Genomic DNA, 20,113 nt, shown 5'->3' on the forward strand with positions numbered 1-20,113 from the left:
CACGGATAGATCCCAATAACATTAACTCTAATCATTACTGTTAATGATTTTGAAAAGTAATACAATGTCACTTTACATACATTAGCCTGCCTATATCAATATCTCAACTCTTCCATTTACTATGAATGAAACCCTGAAGGAATTTCTCTGCTTCTCAGTGTTCCATCTGAAACACAAAGATGAAATGACCCTGCCTCATAAAACTGTGACTCAAGTTCTCAACAAGGGAGGAACACAAACAACAGGATAGAGGAGTGGAACATTGTGGATAGACCAAGAGTTCAAGATGGTCAGCAAAGCACGATGAAGCTACACATGCTGGTAGGAGCCAGACCACTGGTGGTCCAATAGCCCCAATGGAGGAACTGGTATAGTATCCCAACAGGTATAATACCCATAATGGCATAGAGTTAGGATCTAACATGGCTGTCTTTGCATCTCAGAAAATCAGTCGGGGATGGTTGTAGTTAGTGAATGGGATCATTTCAAGACCACTGATGGCAAGACCAGTTGTCAGGCTGTGGATGAAGCCCAGGTAAGAGATAAGTAGATGAGCTTGTTTTTTGACCCATTACAATTATTATGACAAGTTCCTTGCCTTTCATCATTAAAGTACTTACCATTCACTTAATAAAATTTCTAAGTGCATACTCTTTCACGTTGACCCACATTCCAGTAGGGAAAGCATTATATTTGACAAGAGCACAAGTGTCTGTGAATTGGACTAGTCTGCAAGGGCTGAAATGGTACAGTGTCTCTGTAATCCAGTTGGTCCTGATCGTCAACAAGTGAATAGAAACAAAATGTTTTACCTGAATCAAATGCCTCTTAGTGAAGGTAATTCACTAATTCAGCACAGGGGCAAAAACCCGAGAGGTACATTAGCTATTACCGCAAGACAGTAATCTAGTGGCAAAATACAATACGGTCACTTTCAACATGGACTTAAAGAGATGAACCAGAGCTCACGGAAGCAACTTAGACAATGGTCTAATTAAATACATAAGATAAACTAACCTAATTTGAGGGTTAAGTGATCTCATTTGGCAATCAATGTGATAGTTAAAACTGGGGCCTTACCTAGCCCATATTGAGTTTGATTCATATGTGTGACAAAAACCAAAATTGTAAATAAATCCACTTCTTTTCTTTCCACAGCAATGTGCCTGCCTTCATTCAGAGCCTTAGTAAAACACCAGGTCCTCTGTGACACTGTCTCCAAAATGCCAAACCCAGTCCATAGGCCATAGGCATCAGAGTAGATATCAGTAGCTCAAATGCAGTTATCTATTAGAACAGAAGGGATTAAACATCTCATAAAATAAGTTTGTTAATGACCTGTAATGAGGTGGTCAAGAGAGGCAGTCCTCCTGCACAGTTGACAACCATTCCTCGCTTGTAGGATACACATGCTACTTTTGCAGATTGGACTTTGAGTCTAACTTCCCTTCCCCTTGAACCTGGACTGACCAAGTGATTTGCTTTACCCATACAAGTAAGAGCATGCAAACATTAAGGAAAAGACTTACTTGAGTTTCTATAACAGGACAGCACAAACAACCAACACTTGCTTTCCATGGTACTAGGAAGTAGAAGTTCCAGAGCAGGGCACTAGAAGCCTGAGTTCTTGGAGAGAGCCCTGCTCCCAGAAATTAAGTTATATGGTCATATTTAGTTCATGAGAGGGAGGGGAGAGAGGGGGAGCACTATAACTTTCTTTTCAGGTGGCACTATTATCAAGATAGCTTCACCTTCATGACTTCATCCATCCCTAATCCTCCCTGAGGACCTGTTCCCAACCATGATTGTGTTGGGCTTCAACACATAAGCTGGAGAAGACACACAATAGTCACATGACAGCAACAGGAAACTTCCACTTTAGGGTTCTTGAAATAAATTCACCTTGCTGAGATGGCACTGACCACACACTTCATTCAGTTTTTAATCACTTGGCCTTATAAATAACCCAGAGGGAAAAAAATCACAAATCCAAAAGGGATGAGCTATTGGCATGGAATCCTGTAGTGTGTGATATTGGTACCTTTGAAGAGCTCCACGACCTGATAGATGTATCTGTCTCTCAAACTGATACCACTTCACAGCTGCATCTTTCTTTGGGTGTTTGACTTTACCCAATAGGTGCCTCTTTACCTGGAGACACTTCAATGGTCACACCTAAGGTGAATACGAGGCTATAAAAGCTGAGCTCCTCACTTCAATACATGAGAAGATACCTTTTATAAATCATGTTCTGCCCTCCCTGTGGCATTAGCTGTACTCCAGCAGCACCACATCTCAGCTTAGCTGCCTCTGTCACCCCATTATGCCTCCCTCACCTCCTTATGGACTTTCCCCAAGTGTATCCTCCCAACAAACCACATAAGCAGCTCTCTATCGAAGGCTCCTCTTCTAGGAAATGATCTAATGCAATCATATGAATTATTTGAAGTAAAAGTGAGGAGGAAAAAGCTTGTTTCAGGTCATACTATGCATTTTGGTTTAAATGATCATTTCAAAACTCAACTTGTGGTCAAGCAAAGCAAAAGAAAATGGGAGATTTCCTGTGACAAGCTAGACATTAGATACCACAGTGCGCCTCTCTGCTGGTTTCCCAAACTTACCACCACTCTGCAGAGTGATGGCCAAGAAGGGAAATCATCTCTGAATACATCTAGAGGGGATCTAGTTTAAGAGAAGGGTAAAGGCAGAATTACCATTGGCCAATCAGACCAGCTGCAACACAAACTCTGAACTCTCATGATGTGAGTATATCTCCACTCCTCTACTCACTGGCTCAGAGGCCTTGGGCAATTTGCTTGAAATCGGTGACTTTGGCTTCCTATATGAATATGAGGTTAAGAATAACATATAGATGTGGCTCAGCAGGTAAGAGCACTCACTGCTCTTACAGAGGATCCAGGGTCAGTTCCCAGCACTCACATCAGACAGCTTATGACCACCTCTAACACAAGGTTGCAAGGGGTCTGATGCCTTCTTTGGACACCGGGCACACACATGACACATGTGCATATTCACCTACAGGCACTCACACACACACACATAAAAATAAAAGTCAATGGATCTTCAAAATCAGAATAAAACGCATGTTCTAAAGAACTATTTCAAAATGTGAACAAACACTTATCTACCTCATTGAAAGCACCCAATTAACATTAGCTATTATCTTGGACTAAAATCTGTATCATCAATGTAGGTCAGGTAACAGAACAATAAGAATACACCCTCAAAATCTAAGTACCTCTGTGCATCAAAATTTTGACTTCTTTATATTAAATGCTATTATATGTTGACCAAACACCTCAAGACCAATACTGATCAGTCACAATAATAGATATACAGTAACTTTGCCACAATTCACATGTCAGCAGCATGTTCTGATCAGTGATTACAAACATCATATTAGCTCATAATCCACTGGCCAGATTTGGGCATATGGCTTCATCCAATGTCAAGGAATCGATAAATCCTATCATAAGTCAAAAAAATCCTATCGTGTTTCTAATAAGAAAAAATATATATAAGTAAGCAACCAGAGGGAATTCCTAACCCTACTGTGTTTTCAAATGTTAAATGCATTTTCTTTTAAAATATATCCAGTGTCCTGAGATACTGGGAATATAATTAATACCATAGTAAATTTTTAAATTGAAGAATAAAGGGGTTAAGCAAATTGGATAAAAACCAACTATAAAGAAATTATAAATATTTTTCTCCTACATGTTTGGCTGTGAGCCTCACCTTTAATGGCTGAGCTATCACTTTAGCTCATCTTTAGCTCATTTTTATCTCACTAAGAAGAGGGTTCAGGAATACATAGAATCCTAGGTTGATAAAGAACCAATGAGGCCCATGAAATCCAATTTCCCATCCAATGCAATGATCCCCTTCATCAGGCAAATCAAAGAAGTATTCCTTCATCCCAGAGAACAAGCTGACAACTACCTTGGCCCTATGCTGAAGGGAGTTGTGCTGGTACCACTCTGATGGACTTTGATTTGCTATGCATTTGTATTAGCAGGTGAGGTCCTCTGGGCCCATAGCCCTCCAGGGAGAGCCAAGTATGTAAGTGATGTTCTAAATTTCAACCCCAAAGACTGGGTTTTAACCATGTACAGATAGCAAACGAGTCAGTCATCTCAAGTCCTTACAATAACTTTGGAGAAAGATACTAATTTACAAACCAAGACACTGCAATAAGATTTTAATCCCCTTGCCCAAATGATGCTGTTAGTCACTAGTTGCAGACAGGGCAGGGAGTCCTGTAAAAATGTCTTGTCAGGATCAGCTCTCCAGCAAGGGAAGGTGGAAATGTACCCGAATGTCTTTACTTTTCTGAGATTGGGTGCAAATGATCAAACACTTTTTTAAAAGACACATGAATAGCACACTGCTTTTAGCCACATGTTGTTAATCATGCCTGGTGTTCTAAAGGCTACGTTAAGAGCACAGTAAATTTATAGCTGAGAATATAGACCAGTACTTAGACAGTGGGAGGAAAACAAATGAAATGAAGCTTCAATATGCTGTTCCCTGTGAGCCGGTTAGTACTGGCTTAATATCACTTTATTTTACAGATATTTCTGTTATCCACAGTTATCAGCTTGGCAATCTAAGCATGCAAGTGTAAGCAAATTACCCCAGGACACCTAAATAAGGAATACAAGCTTTCTCTAGCAAGCTGACTTTTTTATGAGTGAGGAGAGATACTCCATTGTGTAAATGTACCACATCTTCTTTACCCATTCTCCAGTCGAGGGGCATTTAGGTTGTTTCCAGGTTCTGGCTATGACAAACAATGCTGCTATGAACATAGTTGAGCACAAGTCCTTCTGGTACGATTGAGCATCCTTTTGGTAGATACCCAAAAATGGTATTTCTGGGTCTTGAGATAGGTTGTTTCCTAATTTTCTGAGGAATTGCCATACTGATTTCCAAAGTGGCTGCACCAGTTTGCACTCCCATCGACAATGGAGGAGTGTTCCTTTTATCCCACATTCTCTTTAGTATAAGTTGTCATCAGTGTTTTTGATCTTGGCCATATATTATAGGCATAAGATGAAATCTCAGAGTTGTTATGATTTGCATTCCTCTGATGGCCAAGGATGTTGAACATTTTCTTAAAAGTTTTTCAGTCATTTTAGATTCATCTGTTGAGAATTCTCTGTTTTGTTCTGTATCTCTTTAAAAAAAAAAACTGGATTATTTGTTTTTTTGATGACCAGTTTCTTGAGTTCTTTGTATATTTTGGAGATCAGTCCTCTATCCAATGTGGGGTTGGTGAATATTTTTTCCTCTTCTGTAGGCTGCCATTTTGTCTTGTTGACCATGTCCTTTGCTTTACAGAAGCTTCTCAGTTTTGGGAGGTCCCATTTCTTAATTGTTTCTCTCAGTGTCTGTGCTACTGGGATTATATTTAGAACGTGGTCTCCTATGCCAATGTGTTCAATGTACTTCCCACTTTCTCTTCTATGAGGTTCAGTGTGGCTACTTTATGTTGAGGTCTTTGATCCATTTGGACTTGAGGTGTGTGCATGGCAACAGAAATGGATCTATTATCATTCTTCTACATGTTGATATCCAATTATACCAGCACTCTTTGTTGAATATGTTTTCTTTTTTCCATTTTATATTTTTAGTTTCTTTATCAAAAATTAAGTTTTCATAGGTGTGTGGATTAATATCCAGGTCTTTGATTCAGTTCCACTAGTCCTCCTGTCTGTTTCTATGCCAATACCAGGTTGTTTTTAGTACTGGGGCTTTGTAGTAGAGTTTGAAGTCAAGGATTGTGATGCCTCCAGAAGTTCCTTTTGTGTACAGGATTGTTTTGGCAATCCTGGGTCTTTCGCTTTTTCATATGAAATTGAGTATTGTTCTTTTGAAGTTTATGAAGAATTTTGCTGGCATTATGATGGACATTGCATTGAATCTGTAGATTGATTTGGTAAGATTGCTATTATACTATGTTAATTCTACCTACCCAAGAGCATGGGAGATCTTTCCACTTTCTGGTGTCTTCTTCAATTTCTTTCTTCAAAGTTTTTGTCATACAGGTCTTCCACTTGTTTGGTTCAAGTTACTCCAAAATATTTTATGTTATTTGTGGCTATTGTGAATTGTGATGTTTCTCTGAAATCTACCCCAGCCCCTTTATCATCTGTGTACAGGAGGGCTGCGGATTTTTTTTTAAGTTAATCTTGTATTCTGCCCCATTACTGAAGGTGTTTATGAGTTGTAGAAGTTCCTTGGTAGAATTTTTGGAGTTGCTTATGTAAACTACCATATCATCAGCAAATAGTGAGAGTTTGACTTCTTCTTTTCCAATTTGTATCTCCTTGATCTCCTTTTGTTATCTTATTGCTTGAGTTAGAACATCAAGTACTATATTGAACAGATATGGAGAGAGTGGACAACCTTGTCTTGTTCCTGATTTCAATGAGAACACTTTGAGTTTCTCTCCATTTAGTTTGATGTTGGCTGTTGGCTTGCTGTGTATTGCCTTTATTATGTTTAGGTATGTTCCTTGTATCCCTGCTTTCTCCAAGACTTTTATTGTATTTTGTCAAAGATTTTTTTTTAGCATCTAATGATATGATCATGTAGGGTTTTTTAAATCAGTTTGTATTTATGGTGGATTACACTGACCTATTTTTGTATGTTGAACCATCTCTACATCTCTGGGATGAAGCCTATTTGGTCATGGTGACTGATTTTTCTAATGTGTTCTTGGATTACATTTGTCAGTATCTTATTGAGTATTTTTGCATTAATATTCAAGAGTGAGATTAGTCTGTAATTTTCTTTCTTAGTAATGTCTTTCTGTGGTTTGAGGATCAGGGTAAAGAAATCTTTAGAAAGTACCCCGACTCTTCTGCTGTTAGTTCCCTGACTGTTGACCGTCCCTCAGGATGGTGTCCAATAGAATTTGAATCATCTCAGGACAGTCGTCTCTTCATCATCATTGCCAGAGATCTGCATCCTTCAGCTAAGGAGATTTTCCTTCATCAACAAAGCCTTAAGACTTTCCCTTTGATTTGAATCCAATGTTCCAACACAGCCCTACTGACACCAGCTTCTCCTCCCACGTATCTCCCCATATGCTGACACCCAACCAGCACCATCTGTAGGACCAGAGATGGGCTTAGTCCCTCTGCTCTGAACAGGAACTCCAGTTCAGAAATAAAAGTACTTAAGGACCATTGCAAAATCCAGTTTATGTGCAAGTACCAAAATCATACAGACTATCTCATCAGCATGCACAGTTGCTATGGTTTATGTATCAGGAGGTGAATAAATTTACTCATGGATAAATTTCATAGTTTTTATATAAAAACAAAAATGCTAGTTTATACTTTGTATGCCCTTTGTTTTATCTACTATTTCCTACTCTTTCAGTCTTGAAACTCCATTGGTATTATTGATGAAATAGAGTAAAAATATTGATGGGTAAGAAGACAGAAAGGCTGGGCGGTGGTGGCGCACACCTTTAATCCCAGCACTCAGGAGGCAGAAGCAGGCGGATCTCTGTGAGTTCAAGGCCAGCCTGGTCTACAAGAGCTAGTTCCAGGACAGGAACCAAAAAGCTATGGAGAAACCCTGTCTCAAAAATAAAAAAAAAAGGTAGACAGAAAGGCATGGGCCAGCCCTGAGAGAAAATATCCTCTAGAGCAGTGGTTCTCAACCTTCCCAATGCTATGGCCCTTGGATATAGTTCCTCATGTTGTGGTAACCCCCAAGCATAAAATTATTTCATTGCTACTTCATAACTGTAATTTTTCTACTGTTATGAATCATAATGTAAATATCTTATATGCAGGATAGTTGATATGCAACCCCTGTGAAAGAGTCATTCAACTCCCAAAGGGGTCATAACCCACGGGCTGAGAACTACTGCTCTAAAGAACTACAATACTGCTCATCACTTGACATGTGATGAAGGATGCTACCACCTATTCCTAAGATATACTGAAATCTCTGGAGATCAACTATTTCACTGCTCTTACTCCAACCTAATAGTCACTGTCTAGGCTAATTATTACCCTGGATACAACGACAGGTTTAGAAACAGACAAGCAACTTAATGGGACAAACAATAGGACAATTCAGGATTCTTTAAAAAAAATTACTCGGGAAAGAAATTCTCATATCAACCCACAGAGAAAGGCCCAGAGCTGTGGCATAAATCTTGTGGTCACTAAGCAAGGGAGGAGCAGAACCAGGATGAAAGACGAAACCACAAAACACATTGTAGAAAGCGCGAGTCAAGCTACACTCTTCCATGCAGAGCCACTCCTAGACTCTCTCTGTAGAGAACCCTCCAAAACTCCTTTGGAATGTAAGGAAGTTCGGTTAGGTTTCCCACCATAAAAAAATGAAAGTAGACCTTCCTGAGTTCCATGAATAAAAGGTCTCAAGGTCACAAGGTCTAGGAAAAATAGTAGGGACTGAAGTCCACCTTCCTAATACTCTCCCTCTGTCTGAGGAAATCAAGATGCAGGCCTACATCATTTTTAATACTATCTGCATCCTCAGATTCTTCTATTCCCATCGCAGGCACCAAACATATGAATGCCAACAATATATTGTTGCTAGAAACATGGGCTAGCTCACAGAACTAGCTCAACCGAGTAAGAAAGAAGATGACGCTGAACTGCCAAGGCCACTGTGGAGATGGGCCTGGTCACCATTGCACTTGTCTTTCCTGCCTCCAAACAGCCCACTCTTCCCTCTGCTATCAAGGCACCTTATACATGGTTATTTAAAAAAAAATCGTTCCTGAATTCTGTACTCTTTGGCTTCTGAATTATTAACTCTCTGCGTTTAGGAAAGACACTTAACTCATGGTCCCAGTGCCCCCTCTTACAAAATGAGGATGTGTCTCATGAAGCTGTTGAGTCAATGAAGTGACTCACACACAGCAAACCCAAAGAACAGGGACCGACTGGTGTGTCATGAGTTCTGTTTATGTTTTCATCTTCCACGAGACATTCTCATTCTCATGGCTGAGAGCCACCCGCTCAGTCCCCAGCCTTAAACACATGTGTTGAATGAATGAGAGACCCTTGGCAGAGGGCCTGTAAAACTACTCACATTTTCTCTTGAGGCATTAGGAATACGTTTTCTAATGGTGGAAATTGAAGCCCTGGTGTAGGACTTTCTGGGAGAGGATATTTGATCACCCTCATTTGATAATTCCTTTTAATATTTTATAAGTAAATTCATTGAGTAGAAGGCATTCAGGGTAACATTCAACCTAAGATGTCCTGACATTCCCAGAAACTTCCATTCTTAACCTGTCTTAGGGCTTAAGTTCCAAGCATTTTCTCACCCCTTCAGCATACAGTGGAGAAACCCAGCAAGAATCCCCTCACCCTCCTGCTTTAAATGCCATCACACTGGGGAGAATTTTCTGAGCATGGAGTTGCCTCGAAGTCCCTAAAATTGACTTCTCTGGATTAATCCCTAGACTACCATCAAGCTGACCATGAGCTGTGAGCTGCCAACCAGGTGTTTCTGTTTCCAGAGCAAATGCACCCAGAGCAAAGATAGCGCAGAGGGAAATTTGTTATGGGGAAAATGAGGGGAAGCAGGCAGTTGTGATGGAGAAAGAGATTCACCTTCAGAGAAAGCAGGCATTTTCATGTGATAAATCTCTCCACTGTGTGGACTCACTAGTCCCAAGCAGTGTTAACAATTTCTTCTATTATCTTCTCGCTCTGACATAAGCTTGGGAGATCAGAAGTGTAAGCAGGTAATTCAATTGCCTCTCCTCCCTGCCAAGCTGTTAAGCAGGCACTTCTAGCATTGCTTGGGCTTAGATCAGGTTTCCCAGCAGCTGCCAAAAATGAACCTGATAAAATGAGCCCTTTGAGAAGCAATGGAGAAATGTGGAAAGTCTGGGGGATGGTCTCTCAATTGGAAGCAAACATGGCTGCCGTGTACTTGTGAAACTGTGAGACAGAAAGAAGTCAACTACAGACACACAATATGCTGAAAGGAAGAGGACCTCAGTATTTCCCATAATTATTCATAGAAATAACAACTTGGTGTTTATCTTGCAGACAGCAGAGGGTTGGGAGCACAGAGCCTGCTACCCTAACACTCCACCTGTGTCAAGATTTTATTCCACATTCATTCAATAACCTTTCTTGAGTGTATCTTGAGTGCCCCCCCCAACACACACACATGCACACACTCCCATGGACATGAGAGAAATAAGGAAAATATTTCATATTTTTAAAAGGGGGGGGTCTTTAGGAGTGAAGTGGGGATAAAAGGGAGTGATTGGGTGAACACGTTCACAATATATCATGTACAGGCATGAAATTATCAAAATTATATTTAAAAAACTTTTAAAAAGCTCAGTGAGGCAGAACACAGTGCTGGAACAGTGGAGATGAATAAGGTCACGGGGTTTAAGAGGGATTTGGATATAACATTAATAAGACTTGCTTGACTGGTGAGATGTGTAAAGGAAACCCAGGGGTGCCAAACAACAGAAAGGGAAGAGAAGAAGCCATATTAGCTAGGATTATTTGCAGACACCACTCAGGGTCTTGTAGTTTCTCACAGGTGAATGCAGCACAGGCTGAGGAAAGCTGGGGGATCAGTTCAGTACAGGACTCAAAGGGTCAATGTTCAGGGCTCCAAATGCCTCCACGAATTCAGGCTGTAATTCTATCAACCACTGAGTCTCCTTCAGCCCTTTGCACCTGCTACATCTAATTTGACTCAAGCAGGCAGAAACAGCCTTCCAAAGCACAACCCGGCACACTCTGCTAGAATAACAAAGCTTGACAGTAAAATAATTCTTCCTGGAGAAAGAAGACAGAAAGAAAAGCCTGTGCTAAGGCCTCAGTCTCAGAAATTAAAGAAACTTGTACAAAGTCCAACTGGGGAACTGTCTACACAGGACCCAGACTAAATCCATATGTCTTCATTGCTTCTAGCACAGAATCCTTCCTTCTTACCTTTCATGCTTCTCTGGGATAAAAGAAGAGGAGGAGGTGATGGAGGAGGAGAAGGAACTCTATATTTTTTGAGGACCAAATACAGCTTCCTCCTCTTGACCTCAGAAGCCCTTGGGAAAATGTAGGCACTGGTTGGTAGAGAGAAAGTGAAACTGTTGGAAGCTATAGCCTTAGGACCATGCATCGGGCTCTCAAGACCTAGGGCTCTCGCTTTATCTTTATATGAACAGTGGTGAGCAAAGTTATACCAAAATCGGTGGCCACGGCATGGAGAGGGTACTAATGTACAAACCTTGTGTAGCCTCAGACAGGGGAGGCATCTTGGGAGCATTCATGGGAAGGCTAGTCAATCACTTCCAGCCATGTGAACCCAACCTGTTGGCAACATTGATTTCTAACTCATTATTCAGAGAACCTCTGGGGTCTGAGATGGAGCTATCCAGCTGTGGCAGTATAGCTTTAGGGTCAGATACTCTGGTAAGTGGATTTTGCTGGCTGCTTGCCTCTCCTGATCCAACTCTCCCCTACCCCGGCTGTTCATCTGAGATTTCAGTTCCCGCTACCACATTCAACTCAGCTCTCTGCTAGAGGATGACAAGGGGATACCAAAAATCCATTCTCCTTTTCCCACCTTGCTTTCCTTCTGGAAAAAAAAATTCTTTTCCATTAATCTCAACAATATTCTTTAGGAAAAGGTGTTGAGTTGAGATTTGTTTTGTTTTGTTTATTTTGGTTTATTTGGAGCCGGAGTTTCTCTGTGTAGCTTTTGGTGCCTGTCAAAAAAAAAAAAAGTAGCTCTGCAAACCAGGCTGGTCTTGAACTCACAGAGATCCTCAGGCCTCTGCTCCCAAGTGCTAGGATTAAAGACGTGTGCCACCACCATCCAGAAAGAGGTGTTAAATAGCTTTTTATCTTCTATTTTCCAATAACATGGCTGAGGCCAATAAGAAAAAACAAACCTTAAAATTCGTGTGTGTGTGTGTGTGTGTGTGTGTGAACACTGTAGTCATTCTACAGCTTTTGGGCTGAAGGATCTAGAACAGTTGGTCTCAACCCTTTGGGGGATGAACAACTCTGTCACAGGAGTCACCTAAGACCATTGGAGAACACAAATATTTACACTGTGATTTGTAACAGTAGGCAAGCCACAGCTATGAAGCAGCAATGAAAACAATTCTATGATTGGGGTCACCACAACGTGAGAAATTGTATTAAAGGGTCAGGGTCACACCATTAGAGAGGTTGAGGACCACTGTTAATAGAGAATAGTAGGTAGAACCTAATGATAAAGTCAACACAGCAAGTGACAACAGACAGAAAACTCCAGACCAGGGAGACATTAATCTCAATGACATGAACCAGTAACCACCCCTTATTGTTACAGACACTTGGAGTTGTGCTTTCGTTATGTGTCATCCCTTCGAGGCTCACCTCCATTCTTGCTCTTCCATGGGGAACTTTCCCTAACCAACCTTTGCAGCCCCAAACATGCACCAGCTCATAAAAGAATCTGCTCTGAATGTGACTTTCGGCAGACACTTGCAATACACTAAAGCAACTGTTTTCAATCTGGATTCCTCCACTCGCTGGCTGTGCGGTGTTAGGAAAGGTGCGTATAAAACACGTGACTCTCGGTTTCCTCATCTGTGAAATCAGATAAAACTTCTTTCTAAGCTGAGAAATCAGTGAGAGAATGCAACCACATTCCTTAGCTAGGAAGCAGAGTAGCCTGCTTGGGGAAAAGGTGGCCTAGTATTGGGGCTGGGCTGTGGCTCCATTGGTGGAGTGCTTGGTTATCAAGAAGGACGTCCTGGGTTCGCTCAGTCGCCAGCACTGTATAAACCAGGTATGGTGGCACATGTCTGTGATCCCAGTACTCAGGAAGTGAAGGGAAAAGGGTTAAAAGTCTCAGTCTCAGACCATCCTGGGTTAGACAGGGAATTGGAAGCCAGCCTAGGCTACATAAAATCCCATTTCAGAGAGCGAGGGAGAGAGGAGGGATGTAGGTGGGAGGGAGGACATGGCATTTCATTCTCTGAGTATGCCAAGAACTCTATTAAGTCAGTATTTTTGTGTTGGTTGAATGAATGAATATGACCCACGCCCATCTTTAAGCCTAGGTGGAAGCATGATCTGAGCCCCGTCTATCAAGTATGCACAACATCTGTCTACATCTCCCTTGGCTCTCAGGCAGCCTCCCAGCCTGCACAGTTGTAAACTTATAAGATACCTGGAACTTACAACTCCATTCCCAGCATTGCTATAAAAGAGACTCGAGCGCCAGGCAGCCCATGGAACTTGTATGTACACCACAGCCCACGGCAAACACTCTGAACCGAGCAGGCTGTGATCAGTAATAATAGAATAGTTTAGTAGTTGAGAAAATAATAGAATATTTGATTAAGCAAGATGGAAAGGGAGAGCATGCACTTTCAGATTCTGTTTCAAACAGTGGTGCAGAGGAAACCAAGCCCAGTACAGCTATCAGAGAGGCGTGCAGCCTAAGGATGGGGAAGAGTCACCCGATCATCTCCTTTATTGCCTCCCAGAGGCAAAATGTCCGGTCACCACGCATTCCCCAATTGCCTGTGTGCTGGTTACCTACCCTCGGCTTATGTCGTCTTCATTAAGATGCAAAGAGAGCAAAGCCACCCATCTACATCTTTCCCTGTTTGTAGCATCGAGCAAGAGGCTGGCAGAAGAGGGAGCTGAAATGAATGTTTAAATGGAAATTATACATAGCCTGATGTTTCAGCACCCATGTCACTGCAGAAACACGCAAGGCCAACTACTGGATAAAAGCTACAGCTTTTCCTTCATTTGTAGAGCCAGTGATATTAACTCCCATGAAATCTGTCTCATAGGCTACCTGAAATCCTATGGATCTATGTGGTTAATAATGAGATAGAGAGAAAGATAAGGGGAAAGAATGTTTGTGAATCAAATAGTTCCACTCGAAGGGATTATTCTATGATTCAGCAGAATTTATTTTTTCATAATTCCAATGTATGCTATTATTCCATTCTAAGCAAAACATGGCGTTCCAATTCTAACTTACCCCAAAGCAATAGACTTTTGCTAGTACTAGTCCATCAACATGCGTTTACTGAGTACCCAGTGTGACCTAAGAACTGCATTGGCTGCTGCACAGCCCCTGGTCTCAAAAACTAAATTAGCACCATCCTAGTAACTGTATTATTATCCCCACCACATTCCAGAGCAGCAGACTGTCACAGTTTCCACTTCCTTAGCCCTGCCTCTTGCCTGGACTCCCCTTCCCCACAATGAAGCCAGCCCAGGTGTCTCTGGAAACTGGGAGCCCGCAGACAACATCTGGTACACTGAGGGAATGTGTTTGTCTCAGCCCGGCTCAGAATAGTAACTGACAAGCCTGAATCACACAAGTTCTAAAAAACTCACGAGAAATAACCTAAGAAATCTATAGCTGCCTCCTCCAATTTCACTCCCTGTCTGGCTGCTTATTGACTCCTGCAGCCTGTATTGACAACCTGCAACCCTGCTTCTGTCTGCCTGCTCTCATGCAGCGGTAACCAAAACCAGGGGGTGGGGGGAAGAGCATCAGAGATATGATTCATGCCTGAGACCCTGTTCTCGAGCCAGGTACCAGCCTACAGAAAGAATTTCCAAGAAAAAAAAAGCAAGATTCATTAGAAAGAAAATGCCAGGGTCCTCTTCCTTCTTTCTGTTTACCTCCCCCCACTTCCTCTTCCCCCAGGGCCACGTACTTCATCTGACTCCTTCAAACAGCCCACCCTTCCCCACGTAAGCTCCCAAATTCTATTTCTGCACTAAGAAAACACATCCAATATAAAGAGGATGGGGCATAACCAGCCCCACCACTGCTCACATTCCTTTCGCTTTAAGGTGAGCTGAAAGACTTACCTGCCGAGCTCCAGCTAATTTCACTGCAGAAATGGAAGTGCAGAGTGCAGATCCCTGGGAAGTCATAACCTTGGGAGTGGGGGACAGAAGCAGTGAAGAGAGGGGCCACCACATTCCCCAAGCCCTCCAGTCCTGTGTCTCTGCCGGAGCCAGCAAATTGATAATCTCACTAACACCTACAACAGTGTGCAGGAGGCTGCCTTCTTCCTAACTAACACCGCCTTCAGTGTTCGTGATTTTGCAACTCTTCTCTCACCCTTCAAATCTTAGTGCAGCACTGGCAATTAGGAACCTGCACACATCTGGGGCCTGGGACCGGGTGTTTTGTGCATACAATGGGAGCGACAGCCAGCAAAGAAGACTCTCAGCGGCTTCCTCCTCTCCCGGGAGATTTACTAGAATCTGCAGGCTTGTGTCATGCCAAACCTGTCCCCTTTCTGAGTGTGATTCACCAGCTCATGAAGTCACATGCACCCAAGATTCCCAGAATGAGCACCCGTTCTGGGAAATACCAGGGATATCTATTCCCCTACTAGCCAGAGCCCTTCAATAACAGCTGTGATCAGAATGCATAGCTGAAGAAGACATTTCGAAGCTGAGCTGTCACTGCCCTGAGCAGAGCAGGAGGCAGGGCAAAAGGCAGGAGTCAACTGCAACAGTTCCCTCAGTTCCTTCCTTCCTATTGGTCAGTTCCCGGGTGCCAGGCAGTTGCACATGTCTGGATATGCTGAAATAAATGCAGGGGTCCTGAAACCATTTATGCCAGACCTACGTAGAAGCGCTAAGTCACCCAGTGCTAGGTTAGATGAAACGCTGAAGGATATTTTTGGATTGAACCTGCCATCTATTGCCGTCTGTTTATTCCTGCTTTAGACAAGAAGCAGAAATGAGGGGGTAGAACATTATCTATGGAGCAGTCATTCTGCAAGATGAACAAAGATAGACTCACTCATTACCTATAAACCTCGCACAAAGAAAGGGCATCAGCTCCAGTTGTTTCTTAATTGTGTTAATTTTACTAATAATAGAAGCGGTTGAGCTTTATGCCGTTGTTGATATAATTCACAGCATTTCCCATGCTTTACATCATCTCATATCCCGGTAATTTTATCAGGTGTGCACTGTTGGTTATTGTCTTAGTTAGAGTATCCATTACTATGATGAAATATTATGACCAAAGCCACTTGGAGAGAAAGGGGGTTTATTTTGTTCACAATTCCACAGCATTATTCATCTTAAAGAAAGTCAGGACAGGAACTCAAACAGGACAGGAACCTAGAGGAAGGAGCTATTGCAGAGGCCATGGAGGGGTGCTGCTAACTGGCTTTCTCCCCATGGTTTGCTCAGCTTACCATTTCAGACTCTGTCGGGCTTTACCCCATTGCGTATATGCTCTTAGTAGATCACGAAGTTCTTTCTATGTTCTGTATTTATTTATTTATTTTTTTTAGATTCCTATTTTATTTTATTTTTTTTAATTTATTTATTTATTAAGGATTTCTGCCTCCTCCCCGCAACCACTTCCCATTTCCCTCCCCCTCCCCCGATCAAGTCCTCCTCCCTCATCTGCTCGAAGAGCAATCAGGGTTCCCTGACCTGTGGGAAGCCCAAGGACTGCCCACCTCTATCCAGGTCTCGTAAGGTGAGCATCCAAACTGCCTAGGCTCCCACAAAGCCAGTACGTGTAGTAGGATCAAAAAACCCACTGCGATTGTTCTTGAGATCTCAGTATTCCTCATTGTCCGCTATGTTCAGCTAGTCCGGGTTTATCCCATGCTTTTTCAAAGGCCCAGAAAATATGTTCTGTATTTAAAATCTACAGTCCTTTGTGTGTGGACAAACTTCAGGTCAGCCCTAGGCTGTACTAAAGCTTGCTAAGGAACATACGCATGGGCTTGAGACCTGAAAAGAAACAAACAAGTTCCTCATAATAACAAACTACTTTAAAACACTTGGAATTGGATCTTCTTGATTCAAATCCATAGAAGCACAAACTTCCTATGAACCATCATATATATTCAACAAACAGATCTATCAACCCACTTAATAAATTGCTGTTCTCATTGACGAAGGCTCTCACTGTTGAATGTGAGGTTTTGAAAATTCTAAGCAATTATTTATTCTGACTTTTCACTAATTCAGATCTTTCTGGTTACCAAGTGGAAAGTCCCACTTATAAACCTTTTCTTCAAAATGTTAGCTCATTCACACTCACGATGTCCTCGGGGTTGGCAGAAGGCCCCACATCCCTCATCTTATCAATATTCAGAAGAACATGCATTGATTGGAAGCAGGTCAGTGGTGCGGAGCACACAGCACACGGTGTATAATAAGCCACGCCGCACACAGAACTTCATCATCCATCCGGCGATCCATCACTCGCTACGTGCTTTCCGACAGAAGCACCATCTTAACAGGTCCAGTGCTGCCTGTAAACGGCTGTGATATTAGAAGCTAGCAAACCAGAGACCTAGTCCAGCTTCTACAACTCACAATTCTTCCCTGACCAAGACGTTAAAATTCTCAAAACTAATCACCTATGAATGATGAATGTGTTGTGCTGCCCTCTGGCTCTGGGTGCTGCTCTTGGACTATGCTGATTAGCTCACCTGAGAAGTTGGAGTCAAGGGAGAGTTATGGATTTAGTCTGCATGTGTGCCAGTTAGCTTTATACTAGTTAAAAGGTGGTCCCCTGCCAGATACAGGCGGGTTTGTGAAAGCCGAGGGACGTGAAAGTCTGCCTTTGTTTCGACTGTCAAGCTTGTGTTCCTCCAAAACCCATGTGAGAAATGACTAAGCCATTAGAGTTCCACTCTCTGGAATGGATTAGCATCTTCTAAAAGAGGATCCCAGGATGGATGTTGTAATAATTGTGGCCTTCACCAGACAATGAATGTCCTAGTAACTTACTATTGGACTTCATAGTGTCAGAACCATGCTATGTAAATTTCTGTTGTTTGTAAAGTACCCAGGTGGCTACAGAAGTCTCTCAGTGGTAGAGTATGCTTCTGAAGCCCTGGGATCAACCCCCGGCATCATAAACAATTTAGTCTCATATTTTTTTTAATAGTACGAATGGACACAAACAACTTTAATCAGACTGGGGAAAGGTACAATGTAAACTAGAACACGGTGAGGATGAATATAGGGATCACAGAACAGCTGGTATAAGATGCTAGCCTTGCAGTCAATAATGGGGGGGAGAAGAGGAGGAGGAAGAAAAGGGAAGTCAGAGGCCAGAATTTATAACAACTCCACAATTGTGGTGTCTAACTCATAGTGATTATAAGCGATGCTGTCTAGTCCAGTGGAAGAGCAAGAGCCCAAAAAATAGTTCAATGCAACCCACGCCTCTAAAGGATCCTCAGGTCCATGAATTTTTCTCTAGCACCTTTTGGAAGTTCATCATCCCAGGAAATGAAGTGAATGTTTTAGGGTTGGCAGACTGACAAGCAGGTAAAGTTCCCCTGAAGTCTTTCTGTGAAGCTAAAGAATATAAACCTGTTGCCCATGGTGAGCTTCGGTTCTAGAGGCAACTGCCAGTGTAAACTCTGTTGGCTCAAGGGAGGCACACCGGATTCTGCTGAACATGACCAGAATTTTCAGAAAACTCATTCTGCCTTTTCCCTGTTGTTTGGGAATGGAAAGAAATGGGGGGGGGGGACCATGAACCTTAGTTCCAAGGTTAAGTAACAACAGCAAACTGCTATATCTTTTCCACTCTTAGAAAAATTAATCTTAAAGATGAAAAATGCATTTGTTTCTTCCATGACTTTCTATATTCCCAGTAGAATAGAGAAAATTGTTTTGTAGTTGTTTCTCTGCTAACAGAGGGGAAAAAACTCAATTGCTTATTTTTCCATTCCTCATATCTTAAAATTAAATGGCAATAAATCTAGTCTAAATGAATGATTCTAAAAGAATCCCCACTAGTTGTATCTAATTCTAAATTTCTTCGGTAACTGCCAGTGTCCTGAAGGAAAAAAAAATATCTTATCTAATTTTCACTTTTCCTGGAGACCTGTTTGACTAGTCTATAACAGGAGAATTCAATGGCTTCAGGTTAGCAGTAGTACAAGAATTTGAAGACCGTGACCATTACAGTCATGGAGATTTTCTAAGAATCCACAATACCAAGACATGGCTAAAGTGAATAGTAAATATAAACTATGACGATAGTCTATTAACAGCCAGTTATTGCCATATGTGGTCCAGCTAAGTACTGTTTCACCAGAAAACAGCTGAAAATCCAATGCCTTGCATTACCACAGAGGACTTGCAGGTTAGCACCAAAACAAGTCACAGCAAGGGACAAGTTCAATGATAATCAGAGAAACAGGACAGAAAGATGGCCGTTCTCATCCACAAAGACTGAGAGCTGTAGAGAAAACCCCAGATGGGAGTTCTCATCTAGAGAGTCTAAGAGCTCTAAGGACAATCCCACAGCCTGCAAAGCTCCCTGGGAATCTTAACTTCATCTATCAAGTCAGCCTATCAGGGACCATCAAGCATTCTGTCATTTATCATACATTTATCAATACCTTATTAAATATTTTTCAAAACAAGGGTATAGACTTCCACTTCCGGGAAGATGGGGAGACTCAGTCATCCCTGACCCTTCTACTAAGTACAAACATTTAGTTATTGATGGAGGCATGTGAAGTCTCTAACTCCAGTTAGCTTTGTTTTTAAAATGTTCAAATAGAGCATACTGTCTTCTTGGTAGAGTAACCCTTTTTTGTTGTCATATAATAATTCTCCCTGTATCTTATAATTGTTTTTATCTGAAGTCTAATTTATTTGAAGCTATCAATATTACTCAAGGTTTCTTCCAATTTATTTTGCCAAGCTGTATTTTTCTAGAATTTTACTGTTACCCCATTATTGTCATTTTATTAAAAGTGGTTGCTGCTTATAGGGCATATGGTTGGGTTATCTTTTTAAATTGAGCTGGCCATTCTCTTTTATTTTACATATTAGGCTTTTACATTTAATCTTGTTTGTTGTTTTTACGTGAGAGAATACATGTACTGTTTATTGTTTTGCGTTGCATCATCAACAAAAAAGAAAAGAATATAGAAAATGTCATCAGTCAAAAATATTTAATTCTCCTTTACTGAACCCTTTACCCAAGAGTAGAATGATACACATTTTCAAAATTTATATGCAACATATATACTAAGAGAACTCCTAAAACAGAAACCCAACAAATTAAAAGAAGT

At 41.6% G+C, this 20,113-nt stretch overlaps 1 protein-coding gene across 47 annotated transcripts in view; it reads right to left on the reverse strand.

The window, feature by feature from the left end:
* Nrxn3 (neurexin 3) overlaps window positions 1-20,113 on the reverse strand; it is a 1,550,418-nt gene that overhangs the window by 1,300,566 nt on the left and 229,739 nt on the right. The window lies entirely within an intron of this gene.

The sequence above is a fragment of the Microtus pennsylvanicus genome, chromosome 14 (genome assembly GCF_037038515.1).
Source record: "Microtus pennsylvanicus isolate mMicPen1 chromosome 14, mMicPen1.hap1, whole genome shotgun sequence".
Taxonomy (NCBI): domain Eukaryota; kingdom Metazoa; phylum Chordata; class Mammalia; order Rodentia; family Cricetidae; genus Microtus; species Microtus pennsylvanicus.